Consider the following 21,060-nt stretch of genomic DNA (forward strand, 5'->3'; position numbering starts at 1 on the left):
TAGATCATTGACTTAATTTTATACTTTATATTACACAAGTGCACGTAGGTGAAGTGTTATAAACTGCTAAGCAAAACTGTGTTAAATTCAACATATGAACAAATTCTTATAGAAAAGCAGCATAGCCCAGTACAGCAGTCCAAGGACAGGAAATATTCAGTGCATACTCCTGGCTTACAAATACATGGCCTTGAGCAATTGAGTTGATCTGACTTATGCTTTTGAATTTGTAAATTAGGTTGTGATCTACCTAGATCTAATGAATGATGAATGTGCACTCATATATTATGTACTGAATACTAAGAGAGTAAAATATCTTTTTTAAAAAAGACACATTTCCTTTTCCTTTTTTTAATTGAAAGATACAATGTGAAATAGAACATGATGCTTGGAATTAAAGAGACATCCTATTATTTGATAAGTCCTCACAATCTATTCACCATCCCCTTTCCCACCTTCACTCTCCCCTTAGAATCTCAAGGCTTGAAATCACCTAACCTTAAGCAAGTGGACCCTGACTTTCATGAGCCACTTTAGGGTCCCAGAAATGGACATGGTTTACTTTGGAGTTCTTTCAAGTTTTGGGGTAGGTACCTTCTGAAGGTACCACTATCCTACTCAGCTCACTTCCTTCTAGAAGATAAATGTGCAGGATTTCCAGCAGCTTGTCTCTGGAACCACTGAAGAGTTTCCTGTCATCAGTGGGCTTAGAGACCTACAAGAGAAGAACAAAAAGAGAAAGGCCCCTTACATGGATTCTAAAGACACTTAATAAATTACAGCTTTACAGTTAAAGGACTCTTCTTCTCTTTCTTTGTTCTGTGTCTTTCAAGAATTTTCCCTTTCAGAAGCTTTCTGTGCATGGGTGCTTGTGCACAGAATATATGAGTTAGATTTATGTTAAGGAGGTGGGAAATATGGGCACTTTTGGCAAGCCCAGATACAGAAACATTGCAGGGCTTTTTTCAGGATAAAAATATACCAATTTTTTAATGGGCCCAATTATTTCACCCCCACATAAAATGCCTCTTGAAATTCGTCAGTGCAAAACAGGTGCTTGTATGCCTTCCTACCTCATCTCTAAACACAGCTTTGAAGAGATAAAGTTTATACACACACATACACACACACACGGAGGTGTGAAAATGTTTACATCTCAAATTCAGATGTCTTAAAGGACTTTACTTTTAAGACTTTTTCTTCCATTTATTCTTAAATTGTTGAAAGATGCATGCTATTATATTATAAAAGATCAAAACAATCCTTTAAAATAAAAATATGATTTGTTTTACCTTTCAATGTACCAGAAATTTAAATACAATGATATTCTTGATGAACATGAAACAGGGGGTTTTACAACTTAGGTCACTAATTCCAATCTGATCCACAGAGTACTGAATACCCTCCAGCTGTCTATTAGGAGTATCTAAACTCAATGCAACAAATAAATATCTGATTATATTTTCATACAAATTTTATACCTATTCTACTAATTGAAATGGAACATAATATACTATCCATGTATTCAATTTACCCTTTTGGAAATTATTCTGTCATCTTACATTTTCACAAAAGGAATAGAAAATTCATTGTGTGCCAATAATACCCATACATATGCTCCAAAAGATACAAAAAATATATTCCCACCTTCTGAGTATGAACCAGCAGGATAGAATTCTCTCAGCTTCATCCTAGATCCTCACATACCTATGGACATGGCAGGTTAGAAGTATGACTCCTATGTACAGCAAATCCATTCTGGCCATAATGAATTATGTCCCAGGGTACTGCAAGAACTAACAGATGAACAAAATCACTGACCCTTCATTGGAATCAGAGTCTGTCTGAAGAAGCAGTGACTTCTGTCTCTTAATATCCCTTAGACATTTGAGAAAATACAGTTTCTAATCATTTACTTCTGACAGATCACTCCACACCTTATCCCCATTAAGACTCAAAGACAAGTTTAGAGCATCAGAGTATGTGACAAGTACCTACTATGCTAAAACCTGCCTCTCCATCTCCTTGCCTGTTTTGCTAGAAACAAATGTACTCTTTGACTCTCTTCCCTAAGGGTTCTTTCCTGTAGCTATGGCAAGATTTCAGGATTCTTGAGTTTGGAGGCAGACTGAGACCTTCATCTTTTGGGGTGAGGGGTTAATTTGAAGGAAGCTCAGCTAGAATTAAATCACAACACTTTGTGTGGTTTCCAAATGTGAAATTCCCTATGTGATGGTCCTATTCCAGTGTGCACTGGTTACATCCATCCTGGATGCTTTGTGCTTATATCTTAATGCTACCTTATAAGACTGCACAGCACTCAGGGAACAGAATACAGGGTCAAAAAAAATACAATCATATCCTACAGAGTGCAGTTGAAAGCATTGGGACTGAGCTCAGAAAAAAATAGAGGGAATCTGGAATTCCCTTCAAATATCTTTAGGACTATTATGCCGAAAATGGATCAGGCTTATTCTGTAGCTTATTCTGGCTGAATATAAAGAACTTTAATGCGTTGTGCTTTCCCAACAAAGAATGAACTGATTGCCTCAAGAGAACTTAGACAGCGTCCAGCACAGGCAGCCTCTTGGGAGTTAGGCTGGATGATCTTTCAGCCTCTTCCCAATGCTGAAGTTAAATGAATCTACAAAACTAACCCAGTCGGGAGAATTCCAAGAGAACTCACAGAGCAGTTTCAGGACACTGTCAGAGTCATTCCAACTAGGTATATCTTCATTTTGGACCTTTCAAAACCCAGGATTTCTTTCCAGGGGGCTGAATTCCCTTGCACTGAATGTGACTAAAAATAATATGGATTCTACCATCAGAGAACCCTGGTTTGGAGTCCTGGCTCTCCCATTCTAGTAGTTGTGTAAATCTAGTAGTTGTGTAAATCTAGTAGTTGTGTAAATCTAGTTGTGAGGACGTCAATGAACCCAAGAATCTCAGTCATCAAACTGAGGATTATTGTTCCCATCTCACAGGGTAGTTGTGAGCATATTAAATCATCTGTTGCAGGTGCATAAGTACATGGTGCATGGCCTAAAAAGCCCACTTCTAGACTTCATGATAGAGGAAGGTCATACTGCAGTAAGTTCTGAATGCAATGAGCTCAGGTGATGTGTGTCAGGCACCTTCTTCTAAAAAGGTTCCTTTTTCCATTAAGAATACATATATTTATGTTAGTCTGGAAAGAAAAAAAGATCCTACTGTGGAAATTGTGCTCTAAACATATAAAATGTGATAAACGAAATAATCACAGTGATGAACTTTAACAAAATTTACATGAGATGAATAATGCAAAGGCAGAGGAAATTATTCTCTACCAGCAGCAGAAATCCTCTACATAGCACCCTCTTAATTTCGAGGTTCTTCTAGTAATGCAGAGTCTATCTGATTATCATTGCTCCCTTAACTTTTTAAAATCAAAGCACCTAAGGATAAAAGTATTGGTCACAAGGATGATGAGAACTGCCTGAGTTCCTTCCTGAAGAGATAGTTTTCACTCTCATCAGATGACTCTTCGATTCCCCAAATAAAAGTTGTAATTTTCAACCAGGGGGTGATTATTTTCATATATAAATAGTTAGTTTGATCCAATTAAACTTCTGAGTTTATTAACTAGTTAGTCTGTATTACATAATCCGTAGCTATAATTATTATACACCATTATCTCTGTATTTAATCAACTTTCAGGTATTAAGCCTATATTTCACACGGCTACTCCTTTGAAAGTGGAATCAAAGATCTTTGATCTGGTCAGTCTTTACAACATGCATGGTATAATTTTTTTTTAATTTTTTTAAACATTTATTCATTTTTGAGAGAAAGAGACAGCGTGTGAGTGGGGAGGGGTAGAGAAAGAGAGAGAGAGAGGGAGACACAGAATCTGAAGCAGGCTCCAGACTCTGAGCTGCCAGCACAGAGCCCAATGCCGGGCTCGAACTCACCGACCATGAGATCATGACCTGAGCTGAAGTCAGATGCTTAACCAACTGAGCCACCCAGGAGCCCCACATGGTGTATTTTTGACGTGAATCTATACTTTTACCATCCCCTGAAGGACACTAATAGCCGCTTCTGGGTTCTTTTCAGTTCAAATAGGAACTTATATACAATTCACACTGAATTAGTAGTGTTGGTTATAGTTCTTGCTAAAAAGATTGTGTGCCCAGGAAGGGACAATTAGATTTGATGGAAACATTTACTCCTAACTTAGATGGGTAACTTTATATACACAGCTAAGTTAGGCAACCTTTTCGATGGCTGAATTCCCTCAGGCAGTCTGGTCACAATACATGACTTAATGTGGCATCCAAAGATGCCTGACTTTCAACTTGGGAGAGGATGGCAGTAGGGAGCTCATGTTCCAGGAACACAATTCTCTAGCCCCAGTACAAATGCTCTTGTTCACCGGAGAGGACGCAAAATATCTGAAAGCCAAGGCTTCGGGACAGTCCTGGCTTCCTGCCCTACTTTCATGTGGCAGTAATTTCCCTACACAAGAGGCAGAGGGCCTGTCCTTGACACAGTGTCTGCCTTGCCTCCCACACACAAACCCACAAGAAAGTCTGACCCAGCAAGTATTAAGAGAAAAGCCCTGACCTGACCACACAGCAATTCTGGGACATAAGCAGTAGCCACTGCCATGCCCCTGGCAAGGGTTTCACTGCATCCAACTGAAAGTGGGCATAATAAAATTCCTTTGTCAGGAGTCCCAAAGGAGTGCTGGCAATTGCCTGTATATTGTCCCCTTGGTAGGAAAGACTATGAACAGCATGAAATCTATGCTTTGGCAGCAAGAGAACTTGGTGCTAGCATTTTTCTAAACTGAAACAAGACGAATGAGTTGGCCTGACACTTCCAAGTTATCTGATATGTTAAAATCACCTCTAAAAATAAAAACAAAAGACTTGAAGAAAATTATAAATCTTACGAAAGGAAAAAGATGGTTAGAAAAACTTTACATTTGTAAAGGATGCTGTTAAAGCATGTTGGGAAGGTTTGAACAGAGGAAACAAAGAATTGTGGACACCTAAGTTGTCTTAGTCTGTTCAGAATTCAAGAACTGAGGGGATGGGAGGAACAAACTCCCATGGTAATTCGGAGAGTACTTACTTGCAATTGGTCAAAAGTCTCTTATTCAGTAAGTTATTGCAAAGTTCAGTAAATACCAGGCACTGAACTTAGGCACTAAACAAACACAAATATAAACAGATGCTGCCCTCACAAAAATCTATTCACAGAAACAAGGCATATGCCCTCTGGATAGCAAAGGATACATGGCAAAAACTAGAGAAATTTGACTGAAAATATTTAAAATGATACATATTCTAGGGAAACATTCATTTATCTTTAACAAAAATTTTTTTTAATGTTTTATTTTTGAGAGAGAGACAGAATGAGAGCAGGGGAGAGCAGAGAGAGAGGGAGACACAGACTCTGAAGCAAGCTCCAGGCTCCAAGCTGTCAGCACAGAGCCTGATGCGAGGCTTGAACCCACAAACTGTGAGATCATGACCTATGCCGAAGTCAGACGCGCAACTGACTGAACCACCCAGATTCCCCTATCTTTTTTTTTTTTAATGTTTCTTTATTTTTGAGAGAAAGAGACAAAGCGTGAGCAGGGCAGGGGAAGACAGAGAGGGAGACACAGAATCTGAAGCAGGCTCCAGGCTCCAAGCTGTCAGCACAGAGCCTGACACAAGGCTCAAACCCACCAACCAGGAGGTCCTGACCTAAGCCGAAGTTGGATGCTTAACTGAGGACACCCAAGTGCCTTCATTTATCTTTTTTTTTCCCCAAAAAATGTCTCCGTGTGATACTAGGCCTTCATTTTTTTTCCCCTCTCCACCTTGGTAGATTGCATTATTGATCAGAGACACTGTTTCAGTTTCCTACAAGGTCTCGATCATTGTTACCTCTCTTTTTTCCTAACTGGCTTCTGACTTATTGACCCAAAGAAGACAGGCATAGCCCTAGAAGAGGTTCAAGTTCTAAGCAACACAAACACAATGCTTCTTCCCAAAGGAATGTTTTGGGATTTCTTTCATGGAAATATTGTGTTTCCCAAAGAACCCAAATGAGTATAGAGGACAGTTTTGCTCATGGTCACCACTAATCTCAGGGAGCACAGATCTTGGGAATACAAAGACGAATACAGGCAAAGCTTCCAATCTCTAAGTTCCTGGTACCATGTGATAAAGCCACTTCATTATTTGCCATCTAATTCAATCTCAAACTGAATTTGATTTGAAAAACACAATGTTTATTAGATCAAAAACCTGGAGATGCTTTACAAAATACAAGACAAGGATATATGAAGTATGTATTAGCCAGGCATAGTGACACTTTAAAAGAGAGTACAAAAATGTGTAAATCTTTTCCCTAATATGCCCAAGATTTTAAAAGTAAAATGAAGAACCTGTCAATGAGTCTGAAACTGAACCACTCAAACCAGGCTCAATGTTTATAGATGATGAAGAGCCAAACCAATAATAATATTGTGGCATTGATTCTTTATGGTCTCAGTCACACCCACCTCATCACTTAATATATTTTTTCTCCTAACATGTGTTCAATCCTTTTTGACGGCTTGGCTCACAGCTTAGATAATGAAGCCAAACCATATCCCTTTGGTTGGTCTCAAGCTTGGCTGGACTTTCAATGACTTCCACATATTAAGAGCCACTCTCACAAAAAGCTTAATATAATCATAAAGCCACCTACCTAACAAGTAATAATCAGCATTTCTTGATTAGTTGTATAACCTAGTCACCATGTTTAGGTCTTTACACACAATGTGTCATGTAATCCTCACAAGAACCTGCTGAAGTAGGTAGCATTTGCTCCATGCTAAAGATAAAGGATTTGAGGCAGGGAGGTTAGGACTCTTCCAAAGTTACGTAGTTAGCAAATGGTGGAAACTTGACTCTGTCAGTTCCATCAAAACTGCTACAGATCCACAGGGTGTTGTTGTTTAGCTATACTTTGAGGCAGATTTCATGACTCACTTTTGGAAACGTGGAAAGCTTCACATCGCTGCATCATATGAAGACTGGCCAGCATTTCTGAGACATCTGACTATGAAATAATTCACTCAACTTCAGATGGTACAGAGGTCTTATGTTCACAAACATGCAGTCAACGACGAACTCCCCACCCTCTGCCACCACCTGCCACCACCAACAGCAAAATTGCTGCACACCCACACTATTGATTATTTCTTCTGACTTGCAGGTTTTTGTTTTTTTGTTTGTTTGTTTATTTATTTTTGAGACAGAGACAGAGCATGAACGGGGGAGGGGCAGAGAGAGAGGGAGACATAGAATCGGAAGCAGGCTCCAGGCTCTGAGCCATCAGCCCAGAGCCCGATGCGGGGCTCGAACTCACGGACCGCAAGATCGTGACCTGAGCTGAAGTTGGACGCTTAACCGACTGAGCCACCCAGGCGCCCCTTGTTTCTTTTTTAATGTAGTCGACGTAGTACGGTGTCCCCTCTTGGCAGATATTGGGGGCAGGGTTACACAAATTGTGAGTTACCTCATGCCAAACCAGAAATAGCCCTGGTCCTCCCATCCCTGAACTTCAAAGCCAGCTCATTCTCTGCTGCCGTGGTGACTCTGCAGTGGTCACGGGCATGTAGCCTGGGTGGTCCCCCATATGCAAGCATTCCTTGAGCCAGGGAGCAACCACATCCCTGGTTCTGGGGAGAGGAAGGCAAGTGAGGAAAAGATAGAGCTGATAAATATACCCTGGCTTCCCCAAACTCTCCCTTGGAGAAAGTCAACTATATATGAGCCCAATGTGCTTGCACAAGGCAAAGTGTTTCAACAGTACACCACCGTCTCACACTGCCTAGTCCTTCGTGACTACAAGTTCTAATTCTAGCTCTGTCACTTACAAGCCCCAATTCTCAGCTCTTTCCGCCCATCAGTATTTTTCATTCTTTGTTTCTCTGGGTGTTGTACACTGGGCTTATTTGTTTGTTCATTTCCTGAATATACGAAAAATATAAAGTACTTCTTCCACATTTCTTCAGCATCTGACTGTTAAACAAAAGTACTAATTGATAGTAAGCAAGTACTCAAGAGTATTCAATTGGAAATCAGCTTTTGCATCTTGGAGACAGCAGACAAGAGGTTCCATGGAGGGACTAGACTCACCTCAGGCATATCTCTTCTCAGGAGAGAGAACAGAAAGTTGTTACACTCAGGATAACACTTCAGGAGAAGCAGGAACTTAGCAGCAACACTATCCCAGCCAAGCATTTGGAGAATCCTCTTTCTCCAGTCTGCTGCGGGGTTTTAACATGAGGGAAATTATCCAGAAAGGCCTGGTTGAGACAGAGAATCACCAGCCTAAGCAGCTCTGGGGGAGGTTTCTTTTCTTTACGAAACTCATAAAGGAACCAACCAGTCCTGGTGTTGAAAAGAATACCAAGGTTCCCTGAACTTAAAAAAAAAAAAAATGGTGTCTGGATGTTCTACAATCATGGGCTGCAGGGTTGGGAGGAAGAATTGGCTTTCCTTTGAAATGAGAAAATCCATTTAGCACCTTTGTTCGACAGGCACAAGGAGCAGATCCCATGGTCACAGTTGTTTTATCTAATTTTTTTCGTCCCGGTTTCCTTTGTTGTGAGTTCCAAGCTGCTTTGCACTCTTCCATCCTTTACAACTATTGAGTCTCTTCTACAGATCTGTAAAAATAAACAGGCCATTTCCAGATTACCAGCCAGCGACACCACATCCTGTGTGAGAGCTGATGATAAATAAGAGTGAGGCAGGTAGTCCCCCAGACACATCTGGGAAGCATCCTCTTCTCTGAACAGAAGCACACAGCATTCAATTCTAGCCAAAGCTTGTTTGGCCTTGTGGTCTGCTGAGTTGAAATGGTTATGCCATTTTTTTTTTCCTGAATCTAAAGATGATGTTTTCATCTGACATTTTTCCTTTTTTTAAATTTTGGTATATAAAAAGTAACTCCCCCAGGGGAAACTCTATTGGCTTTAGCCATGAGTCCCAGGTGTATCCTAATTAGCTCTAAAAGTTATTAAAAAAAAAACCTTCAAGTTGAAGACAGCTAAAGAACTAGCAGCCACAGTTTGGGCTAATTAACTCTTCTGGTAACATCTACTGACTGGAAACTGTGGTCTCAAAGATTCTGTGATGCAGTAGCTACCCAGGATCTTATCTGCACTTTTTACTTCTTTTAAATTAATCAGCTTTATAATGATTAGCAACCTGAAATTATTTTTAGCTCTAGTTCTTATTTATTCTTTTCCCCTATTCCATTGATGTATTCTTTGCTTTCTCCTAGCTAAACCCTCCAATCTCTACTAATATGTAGGAATTTCATGAACCTAGCATCGCTCTCTCTTCTCCCAAACAGGCACAAACATACACTGAGGGGTAAGTGTAAGGAATAGTCTTTCTTTTGCATCCTTCACTTAGCATTTTCAGAATCGAGAGCAGACTAAGGATGGGCAAAGACAGAAGTATTGCCAGACTCCACTGTTGCAGAGAATTCTCATATTACTCCATGGAATCTTAAGCTGCCCTCCCCATCTTCCCTAACTCCTCAAGGGAATGTTGTTTCCACTCAGAGCAGTCTCTTGGTAGCTGATCTACAGTAAAAGAAAAACCACACCTGTGGTTATATGATGGCCCGGGAGGGACTAGCTATAGATCCTTTAATCCTGCCCATCCTTCTGGGCTAGCCTGTGACAGTCAGCAACTGGGCATGGAAAGACTGCAATAAAAACACACTCAATCCCACTGACCTGTCTCCCACCACCTTGTAAGGAAAGGTGTCCTTTCAAGTCAGCCTATGTTTTATCCAGCATATAATTTACATGGCCTCAGCAGGCTATTCAGAAGACTTAGACAAAAAATAAGAGGTTTCTAATCTTCTACTGAGGAAAAGGAATATTGGCCCAGAAATCAAAAGAGCTGGCCTCTAATCCCTTCTCTGTCATTAACTAGTTTTGTGACTCTGGAGAAAACAGTTTCTTCACGTGAACAGTAAGCCTCATTTACATTCAGAGGATTCTGAAGGCCCCTTCCACCTATAAAGCTTCTGTGAAAGAATGTACTCTTCCATTTGCTCCTTTGAAAACCACCTGCTATAACTGCTAACTTCTTTCCACATATAACATGGAGAAATCAGGCTCAAGGAAATCCAGAATTACATTTCATATAGAACTTTAAGGGAATTTTCTTTTCTTTTTTAGTGTTTATTGATTTATTTTGAGAGACAGAGAAACAGAGAGCATGTGAGTGTCATCAGGGGAGAGGCAGAGAGAGAGAGAGGGAGAGAGAGAATCCCAAGCTAAGAATCTCTTCACTGAAAGCACAGAGCCCGATGTGGTGCTCGAACCCATGAACTGTGAGATCATGACCAGAGCTGAAGTCAAGAGTCAGATGCTTAACAGGCTGAGCCACCCAGGTGCCCCTGGAATTTTCAAAGACCAATGTTCACCACTGTTTTCTGAAATCAGAGAACTCTTACAGGCCAGTGCTGGTTATAAGACCTACATGAAGTAAAATATCATTCTTCTGATATACTGATCACTAGTCAGAAGGTTAAATTCAGATTTCCCAATGAAGCAATAAAGCAACTCCAAACGTAAACGTTGAACTAAAATAAATAAATGTGACTATAAAAATAGAAATACCAAATGACCATTCTACTCCTTATTTTGTGCCAGACATTGTGCTAGAAACTTCTGCCTGTGTTACCTCAGCTTAGCATTATAAACACACTCAGTTCTATCATCCTTTTCTGCAATTATCCCCCTAGGCCAGCCTGCCATATGTCCACCTTATGCCCACAGATATTGTATAAGGCAAAACCTTTACACACAACCAGTTCAAACCCATCCTAGGATTTCCATAGCTTTCATCTCAACACAGTACTTCCTGGAAGGAGGAAAAGAGTTCCATGTTTGTCAAAAAGGAAGAAGTCTCAGTGTTTGCCTTTTCCTGGTACACTTCCTTCAAGTCTCTGGGAGTGTTTTATCTACACAAGGAGGGTCACTCTAATGTCTGGATCAATATCTGTAAAAGCTTTTAAGCTGTAATAACCATGATCTTCAGCACTCAACATATCCTGACAAGACCCTCTCCATGTCAAGTGAAGTGGGTAAATTCTTAGCTAGGGATTTTTAGACCCACTCCTTGGCTACCAGTACTTTTAGTAGAAAAGTCCATAATCATTAAGCCCAAATGTTAAGGGGACAGGCATTCCCAATGATAGTTTTAATTTCCTTTAAATCCAACCAGCACAAACTTCATCACTACATAGTTGCTAACTAATGAGTCGAATTTTGGCAGCCCATTAATCTTAATTTTGTAAACATTGATTTTTTTCCCCCTAGGTTTTGAATGGAGCTAAAATTAGCATGAGTTTTTGTTTTGTTTTGTTTGGGGGGTCTTTTTTTAGTATAACCTCCATTTCAACTTCCTGCTACTGGATATTTTATTACAACAAACAGCTCTATCCTTGACCAGGGTCTAAAAAGAAGTCAGAAGAGTTCTGGGAATAATGGTCCCACCTCTCATCTTGTTTCACACACTTCCCCTGTCCCTTCTGGGACATGGAGCCACCATTGACTTCTAAGGAAATTCACTTGAGGCTCAATTAAAACTATGGGGCACAGAGAAAAAGCAGCATGTCCTCACCTTTTCCTCTCCAGTAAGATCTGTTTCCAGGACCAATCCTATATAGGAGGACTTTTGAGGGCTTTGTGGTATAAGACAAAACTGGGAAGTTCATGCCAGCACTCGTTCATTTGACAACTGCTGGTTCAACTCAAGTTTCTCTCATAAATGTAAATGCCTAAAGATTCAAACTGGAAGGATCTCTCCCCACAAAGGGAGTGTTCATGGATACCAATCTTTCCCCAGTTCTCTCCGGCTTCTTAGCCATTGCCATTTAGCAAACAGTTTAGGGAACAGCAGTTTTATTAGTGTTGGAGACATGCGGTATGAACTACATTCTTTTCAGTTAAGCTATCTGAAAGAAGGTTATTTCACATCACCCATTTTCTCATTATGCTCTCTCTTCAGCGTGTTCTCAACTACAACAGGCTATCCATCTTTCCTTCTTCCTTTTTCCCCTTTGATAGCCTATTCTAGAAGGCTTTGAGTCCTTTCTCCTTATTTTCCTCAGAACTACCATAATGCAGCCTCCAAGACCCTCTCTTCCTTCCTCTATTATATGCCATCAGTCAGTTGCCATTACTTCATATTTCTACTGATAAAATACCAATCCAATCTCTGATAATTATCTGATAACTTATGGCAAACCAAACAATCACATTTCTTCCTTTGAAGCATCCTGACATTTATCACTTGCCTTCAAGATTTCATGTTACTCACTGAAATTCTAAAAGCCATCACCAAATCAGTCTTGGGGAAGGGGAGAGCCTCTCCAGGCAGAAGGCTCTATTTGTGGTAATGAAGAATGAAGTCCCCATGCTCAGACAGCAGACAGCCATGTATAAATCTTAATTCTGCTACATATAAGCCATGTGTCCTCGGTCATGGTACATAAGCCCAGAAACAGTGGCCCAGATGGGGCGCCTGGCTGGCTAGTCAGTTAAGCATCTGACTTCGGCTCAGGTCATGATCTCAAGACTCATGGGTTTGAGCCCTGCATCAGGCTCTGTGATGACGGCTCACAGCCTGGAACCTGTTTTGGATTCTGTGTCTCCCACTGTCTCTGCCCCTCCCTGACTCACACTCTTTCTCTCTCTCCTTCAAAAATAAATAAATATTTTTTAAAAATTAAAAAAAAAAAAAAAAAAAAAACAGTGGCCCAGAGTCTGAACAGAATAGAGCACATTTAACAGTCAGGTTCTGAATTTTGCTGAAGCAGAGTAGAAATATTTCAAATCTACATCCACTGGAAGACAGAGTGGGATCAGCTTATATTAACTTCACTGGGTATGGGCTTTCACTCTGGATTTCTTGTTGTAGTCCAAGTGTGACAAAGAAGTTTCGTCAAAATCATCTCCTAGCAATTGACAGTGGTTCATTAGAACTCTGTGTTGAGGATTCTGAGGCCACTGGCTCTTAGGGAAACAAAGCATGATTGATTATTAATGTCTGACATGAGGAAGGAGAAAAAGGTGACTTATGTGTTTACGTCTGCCATCCAGGCAATGTAAACAATGGAGGTCAAGGAGGGCAATTTCAGCCAAAGAGTGACATGATAAAAGAGATGTTTTAGAAGATCAACTTGGCAACAGATCATAGGATGGGCTGCCGAGAGGGAGGTCAGGAAAACCAATTTGGAGGATTTTGCCAAACCCCAGACAGCAACCACTGCAAACAGAAAAGAAAGGAATACATTTAAGAGAATGTAGGAACAAATCAATATACTTAGCATGACTTCTAAAGAGCCTTTAAGCTGACGGTATTTTTTAATAGATTTTATTTTTTTTAGAGCAGTTTTGGGTTTACAGCAATATGCAACAAAGGGTACTGAGGTTTCCTATGTAATCCCTGCCTCCCCCATTATCAATATCCTCCACCAGTGTGGCACATTTGATACAACTGATGAACCCACACTGCCACATCATAATCACCCAAAGTCCATAGCTTACGTTAGGATTCACTCTTGAAGCTCTACATTCTATGGGTTTGGACAAATGTATAATGACATGTATCCACCATTATAGTCACATACAAGGTAGTTTCAATGCCCTAAAATTCTTCTGTGCTCTCCCTATTGCCTCCCCACTAGCCCCTGACAACCACTGATCTTTTTACTGTCTCAACAGTTATACTTTTTTCCAGAATGTCACAGAGTTTGAGTCATATAGTATATAGCTTCTTCAGAATGTCTTCTTTCACTTAGTAATATGCATTTAATGTCCCTCCATTGGAATAAGCTTGGTAGCTCATTTCTTTTCAGGCTAAATAATATCCCATTGTCTAGATGTACCACAGTTTACTTACCTACTCAAGAACACTTCAGTTGTTTCCAGGTTTTGGCGATTATGAATAAAGCTGCTATTATCATTAATGTGCAGTTTTTGTTTCTTTTGAGTGAGAGAGAGCGTAAGAGGTAGGGGGAGAGTGAGAGGGAGAGACAGAATCTTAAGCAAGTTCCATGCTCAGCACAGGGCCCAATGCAGGGCTTGATCCCACAACCCTGAGATCATGACTTGAACTGAAATGAAGAGTCAGATGCTTAACCAGTTGAGCCACACAGGCACCCCAATGTGCAGGGTTTTGTATCAATGCAAGTATTTAGCTCTTTGGGGTACATCACCAAGCAGCACAATTGCTAGATCACATAGTAAGAGTATGTTTAGTTTTGTAAGAAAGTGGGAACTTGTCTTCCAAAGTGACTATACCAACTTTCTTTCCCACCGACAACAAATGAGAGTTCCTACTTCTCCACATCCTCACCAGCATTTGGTGTTGTCAGTGTTCTGGATTTTGACCGTTCTAGTATGTTATCGCATTCTTGTTTTCATTTGCATTTCCCTTTTGGCATATGATGTGAAGTAGTTAAGGCATTTTGATTCTTGTGAAGGGTACCACATTGGCTAGTTCTTACATTAGCAAAGATTCATTTATTTCATTCATCCATTGCCCAGCACTGTAACCTAGCAGATAGCAAGATAAGAGGGCATTTGAAATACAATACAGGTAAGTTTTGACAAATAACAGATAAGTAAAAACTTGGATGAGGTACATTCCTAACATTGGTAAGTATTTTGGTAAACACAGTAAAGCTTTACCCTGGTAAAGCAGAGACCCTCAGAGACCCCCAATGACCTTGGGCAGAGGTGTGAGAAGACACTGAAAATGAATCTTGCCTTCTTCATAATTTTGACCAGCAGCTCTGGCCAATTCTTAGTTCACTCACTTTTGTCTCTCCTTGATGTGATAGGTGACCATGTGTATAAGGTACATCATGGCAGTTATACCCGATGTAAAGACACAAGGCTGGTGCCAGGTCTTATTTTAAGGACAAGTTTTTTAAAAGGCCCCCTGGAGGATAGGGCTGAGGGAAAAGGAAGACACTAACTATAATCACTCACACTGCAAATGTATTTGTTAATTTATTGAGGGTCCACTATATATGAAACTCTGAACTAAAAACCATTTCAGACAAGATTGGGCACATTCAGGGTGCTATAGCCATAGAGACATTTTTTATTTGCCATTTGATTTCAAATTTGGCCCGTTGCTTGTGCAGTAGTGTGTTGTTTAATATTTACTTTAAATATTTAATATTTACATCGCAGATTTTCCAAATTTGTTTTATTGTCGACCTTTAGCTTTATACCATTGTGGTTGGAAAATATACTTGGCATGATATTAGTCTTCTTAAATTTGTAGTATTTGTTCTGTGTCCTTTTATGTTATCTAACCAGGGGATTCTTCTGTGTGTACTTAAAGAAAAGTATATTCTATTTTTCTTGGATGGAATGCTTTATATATATCTTTTAGAACCAGGTATTTTGAAGTATGCTTCAAGTAAAAAATGTTCTGTTGAAAAACAAAATAACTTTAACTGAGGGCATTGTTTAAAATAAAGCATCAGAGGGGAGGTGGGTGGAGGAATGGGTGAAATAAGTGAGGGTATTAAAATGAGCACACTTATGATCGGTACTGAGTAATGATGTATAGAATTGTTGGATAACTATATTATACACATTAAACTAATAATAACACTGTATGTTGACTATACTGGAATTAAAATTAAAACCTGAATAAAAATGAAATTAAAAAATAAAAATAAAAACTATTTCAGGGTGCCTGTGTGGCTCAGTCAGTTGAATGCTCGACTCTTGATTTCAGCTCGGGTCATAATGCCAGGGTCATGGGATTGAGGCCTGCATCAGGCTCTGTGCTGAGTGTGGAGTCTGTTTAAGATTCCCTCTCCCTCCCTCTGCCCCTCTCCTCCGTTCACTCACACTCTCTCTGTCCAAAAACAAATTTAAAAAATAAAATAAAGTAAAAACCATTTTAAACTTGTAAGAATGATGTATATCCTCCAAAAACATAACTTTACCTAGAAGAAAAAAACATGTGTTTATTAAAATTGAGGAATACAGGAAGAGATGGCACAGGCCGTAGATGGCAAATGTCCCCACCTTGCAGGTATGCTACAAATTTGGTGACTGATTTGGGGAACAGGAATAACCATTCATGTAAGTGCTGAATCACAGAGATTTCTCCAAGTTAGACAAATGCTAGGCAAATGGGAATAACCAATGAGGATGGGCTATTTGGAGACTGGCCCTGACTGGGGCTCCCTCCTTCCTGCACAAATGTGTTGATTATGTGAATCCAACTAGGCTTAGGGAAAGATGATTGGAACATTTCCTTAGACAATGGCCCATTTGAAAGGTCACTTCCTGCCACTTTCCATATCCCTGAGGGGGAATCCCATACTGGCTCCCAGTAAACAGAGATGTCTATGTTGAAAGCCAGGCTTCCAAACAAATCCGGCCTGCCAGAGTCATAGGGCTCTACTTTGGGGTTTAGAGATGAATTAAAGATAAGTATTCATGCTTAAATTTCCACTCAAATATAATGTAATCCGTACAGTTTTTCAATTTACAATCATTGCAAAGTAGCTGTTTTCCTCTACTTTGTTGACTCTATGATTTTTCATATCATCTGAGAAACAGAAATACTTCACTCCCAAATGAGCAACATTTTGAACTCAACCCTGACCCTAACATGATAAAAATCTGTGCCGTTGAAAAGAAACATAAAGTGTTTTGTTGTTTTGTTCTGTCTCTTCCCCTGAAAGCCATCCAAGGGCAGAATCCTGTTGCCTTTGTTCACAATAAATACGACATAGAAAGAACATGGTATTTTAGACAGAGCTTTCAGAAAAATCCATATAAGGGCAAAAAAGAAACATTTGATGCCGAATTCTTTCCTAATTTAAGACATTTTGAGTCCAGTTTTTATTTAAAAAAAGGGGGGGATAAGAAGGATTCTAGGGCAAATGTTCCTGGGATTTCTTGTGTGAGCTGACAGTAGTAATCAGCAGACATTGTCCAAGTCATTGAAGTAACCCCAGTTAACCTAAATGTCTTCTCTGTGTGCCCAGCCTGTACCAGCCTGCACAAGGATCTCAACCCTTCCCCAGCCCGCAACCTTACCCCCTGAATCTCGGCACGCTTCAGTACTTCAGCATTTTAAACACCTCGGTGTGTTGGTTTGAAATTGCACTCCAGTCACTTGGAAACATAGCATGATCCAATCCAGTGCTTATTAAAGCAGAAGATCTGTATCAGAATCACCTGGAATTTTACTAAAATGCAGAATCCTGAGTCCATGCCTGGAATTGCTGAATCAGAATATCTATGGGAGAGACCCAGCATCTGTATTGTTAGAGATGTTCCTATGGTTTGAACCTACCCGTGTCAAGAATCCCAGACTTTGAACTCTAATCTTAGTTCTGCTATTAAACATTCATTTTAGCCTTTCAGCCAGTCATTTTAATTTCTGCAACTCATTTCTTCAACTGTAACACAGAATTGTTGTGAAGCAATATATGCAGAAGTACTCATACATATTTAAAAAAATCCATTCACACATGTACTTGTGAATCTCTTAGATGATAAAGTGTTAGATCCAGGTATCTCTTTATTGTATTTTCCCTATTGGTAACGTCTTATTTCTAGCTGAATTTCAGTAAATAGTTGTTTAATGCACTATACAGCATAAGAGTTGGAAGCATTTGCAGCCTTATACTTAGAGAAAAACAATTAGCCCCCAGGAGTCCACATCAATATAGAATTTATCTTGGGTGAATTTACAATTGAGCAGGGTCCTCCCTAGGACTTGAAGGTTAATCAACTATCAGAGTCGATTAAAGTTACTAAGACTGTTGTTTGCTGTCTAACAAAGCTCATAAGGTGGACATGTAAGGCCTCCTTGCTAATTTATTTAATTTTCCAGAAGAAAAATAGCTCAAGAAGCCTAGTATGTCATGTTGACTACCAAACATAGATCAGAGTATGAGTCAGGAGATTTTTTTTTTTTTGATGAAAAAAAGAAACAACTCTTTAATTGAGGATGTTATTTTAATGTTTTTCATGTCAATACTTTGATTATTATAATCCTATTTTACAAATGAATAAATGGAATCACATGGAAGTTAAGGGGCTTTCTCTGACAGCCTGATATCAGTCAAAGTATCTGCTGATCACTTGGGCCTGGAAACACATCCTGCACCCACTGAGTGCTGAGGCCACCAGCTGACATTAACTGAGGTGTCTCACTTCTGCTCTGTCCTCAGGCTGACCAACTCCCTGTTGTCAAGTGAAATATTTCTTTCTTTAAATATGATAAGGTCTTCATTCAGATTTTGGTCTGTTTTATAGGCTCTGGAGTCATTTTGTTTTGTGAAGTCAGGATTTCCAACAAGTTCGTTTTACATGGTAAAAAGAACACTTTTTTCTACGAATAGTTATATATTTATGATATTGACTATTTGAAAAACTATATACATAACAAGTATGTCAAATCCTAATTTCAATAATAGTATTACAAAGATGAGGTTAAATAATTTTAAATGGTCAATCGATATAAAGTAATTTAAGGAAAAAACATTAACATTTTCGGTATCATGCAGACAGGGCCATTTTGCAGAAAGAGTAATACAAACAATTTGGGAAAGACTACTTTAAACTGACTTTACATACATGTCTCTGTTTCATTTTGAGTTGCTTTTATAGTTTAATCTTAAGAAAAAAATATTCATTTCTCTGTTTTCAAATTTTTCAGGGGCTGCTTCAAAGTAGCCTCTTTTGACCCAACAACATATAGGTACTTCATTCGACTTTAAAGTGCTGAGATTATGACTGAAAATCACTAAACATAAAGAGAGTAATGACAGCTCCATTTATTGACTTTTGCCTTAAATTATACACTGCTCTTGCCATTGCAATATACAATTGTTAATTACCAGGACCCCTGTGATGTAGGTATCATTGTCCCCAATTCATAGATATGCAAACTGAGATCGTGGAGGTGGAATAATTACCTTCAGCTCCTTTATGAAATATGGGGCAAAAATGGAACCCAAATCTGTCATTCCCTAAAATCTTTGGTCTTTCCCCAATATATGTTAGTTCTCTGCACTAAATTTCCCAAAATATATTGTTGCCATTTAAACTGTCTTACATAGTCAAGTTTCAGTGAGCACATTATAGTTACAGAAAAACTATAGGCTATATCTGTGCTTACCTTTAAGTAAATTGAATTGATTATATTTTTAATGGGTTACCTTTGGAAGCTTGGCCTCTTATTATATCACCTCTTCTCTGAAGTCAACATTCCCCTGCTTCCCTTGAAGATGAAAGCATGGCAACTATATTTGTATGTGAGACCCCATCTTCTATATAGCTAGGGGTCAACACCTATCCTAAACCAAAGTCAATCTGATTGATTTTCTTTCCTGCAAATCTGTTCTGAGGTCTGCTTTGCTAAATAGAGGACATGTAAATTTGGGAGCTTTGGGGCAGTCGAGGCACAGAGAAGACTGAAGCATCCAGAACCAGAGAACTAGGCCTTGAGAAGAGAGAGAAAGACTGAGAACTACTATCTGGACTCCTAGTTACAGCCTATCATGAGCCCCAGTTATTGCATTTCCTGCCCTTGCGTTACGTGAAGTCTCCTTACAATAAATCTTCCTGTTTTTTTGTTTTTTTTTTTTTTTTTTTTATTTTATTATTTTTGGGACAGAGAGAGACAGAGCATGAACGGGGGAGGGGCAGAGAGAGAGGGAGACACAGAATTGGAAACAGGATCCAGGCTCCGAGCCATCAGCCCAGAGCCCGACGCGGGGCTCGAACTCACGGACCGCGAGATCGTGACCTGGCTGAAGTCAGACGCTTAACCGACTGCGCCACCCAGGCGCCCCTAAATCTTCCTGTTTTAATTAAGCTAGGTTGATGTGGATCTCTGTTATTACAACTAAAAAGGCGTTAAGTAATACTCAGAATGTTGGAAAGAAATCTCTTCTTAAAAACACTTTGCAGTGAGAGATCTTGAATCATTCAGTCTCTTCTGGTCATTTACTGGTAGTGACCATCTATAAGATGATTTCACTTAGCTCTAGAACCCAGTCCATTTGACTGCATTATAATATACACACTTAATATGCACATAAATGACTCGGGTTCTTTGTTGGGTTTGATTAAGTTGTCTAAACACTTTTTCATCATAAAATATTCAAATGAGAAAATATTACATTCTCCCCTGAAGAGCAGAATCATAAAAGATAGTCTTTACCAAATAAACTCCTGTTCATCTCATTTAGGTCCCTTTTAGTTGTTTTTTTCTACTTATCTTGTCTTTAACATTCTTACTGGAAACTCCGGCATAATTTTTGACACAGACAAAAGTAGAGGCAGATTTAGTAACCAAAACATGTATATTTAAAAATTGTCCCTTATTTAGCATATGTTAATATGGTGGTTCATACCAAAGGAACAAAATAAAATCATCACAAGAAATGACTGCAAAACACAAGCACCCTGGATAATTCAAACTAAGCCTTATGGCTGGTTCAAACAATTTGGTTTTGATTTCATACATCACCAAAATGAGACATTAAAGAAGACTCTACATGGAGTGCTTTTTTTTGTTGTTGTTCACCCACTTTTTCCCTTGGGTTTAAGAAAGAAAAAAAAAACAATGGAAACCATAGAATTTTTTTCATTGAATTGATTTGTAAAAATGAGTTTGGCAATTAAAATCAGATTTTTTAAGAGAGAAAAAAATACTTCTGAGTAAAGCACTTATACTAAAAGTTTTAGCAGAATGTGGATTAAATTATTGGTTTTTAAACCACCCCTTAAAAATGGCATTCACTCTGGAATGAAAAAAACAGTAGATCCAAAGTAGAACAAGATTTTGGCCAGTAAAATTAAGAACTAAATTAAAACTTGCTGTAAATTAATTGCAAATTTCATAATCCTAGAAAAATTCTGACTAAAACACCTTCCTAGCTGAAAAAAATGTTTTTCTACGTGTTTCCTTTTAGTGATTGTTTCCGGTTTATTACAGAAAT

The 21,060-nt window shown here is 39.1% G+C and overlaps 1 long non-coding RNA gene across 1 annotated transcript; it reads right to left on the bottom strand.

Annotated features, from left to right (window-relative positions):
• Nucleotides 1–331: 331 nt before the first annotated feature.
• LOC147584289 (uncharacterized) lies at nucleotides 332–12,276 on the bottom strand. Its single transcript, XR_015248103.1, has 3 exons — nucleotides 8,166–12,276; nucleotides 1,648–1,796; nucleotides 332–715 (listed from the first exon to the last, which is right to left on the bottom strand). It is a non-coding gene; the product is annotated as an uncharacterized LOC147584289 (long non-coding RNA).
• Between the last annotated feature and the right edge of the window lie 8,784 nt (nucleotides 12,277–21,060).

This window comes from Puma concolor, chromosome A1, assembly GCF_028749965.1.
Source record: "Puma concolor isolate L17-30 chromosome A1, mPumCon1.1.hap2, whole genome shotgun sequence".
NCBI classification, from domain to species: Eukaryota; Metazoa; Chordata; class Mammalia; order Carnivora; family Felidae; genus Puma; species Puma concolor.